This window comes from Salvelinus sp. IW2-2015, linkage group LG3 (genome assembly GCF_002910315.2).
Source record: "Salvelinus sp. IW2-2015 linkage group LG3, ASM291031v2, whole genome shotgun sequence".
Lineage (NCBI taxonomy): Eukaryota > Metazoa > Chordata > Actinopteri > Salmoniformes > Salmonidae > Salvelinus > Salvelinus sp. IW2-2015.
The window spans coordinates 4,146,487-4,146,690 of NC_036840.1; positions in this window are offsets into that span (position 1 = coordinate 4,146,487).

The window sequence follows — 204 nt, forward strand, 5'->3', positions numbered from 1 at the left end:
GGACTATTCCTACCCGATCCTCGTACCTCGGCGATGTCTATCTACAAATAGCTTCCAATACTCTACTTCAGCAAACTGGGATCGCAGGTTATCAACAGTGCCATTCGTTTTGTTACTAAGCACCTTTATGACGAACCCACACCACTGGCGACCTTGTATGCCCTAGTCGGCTGGGCCCTCGCTACATGTTTCGGTCGTCAGGAC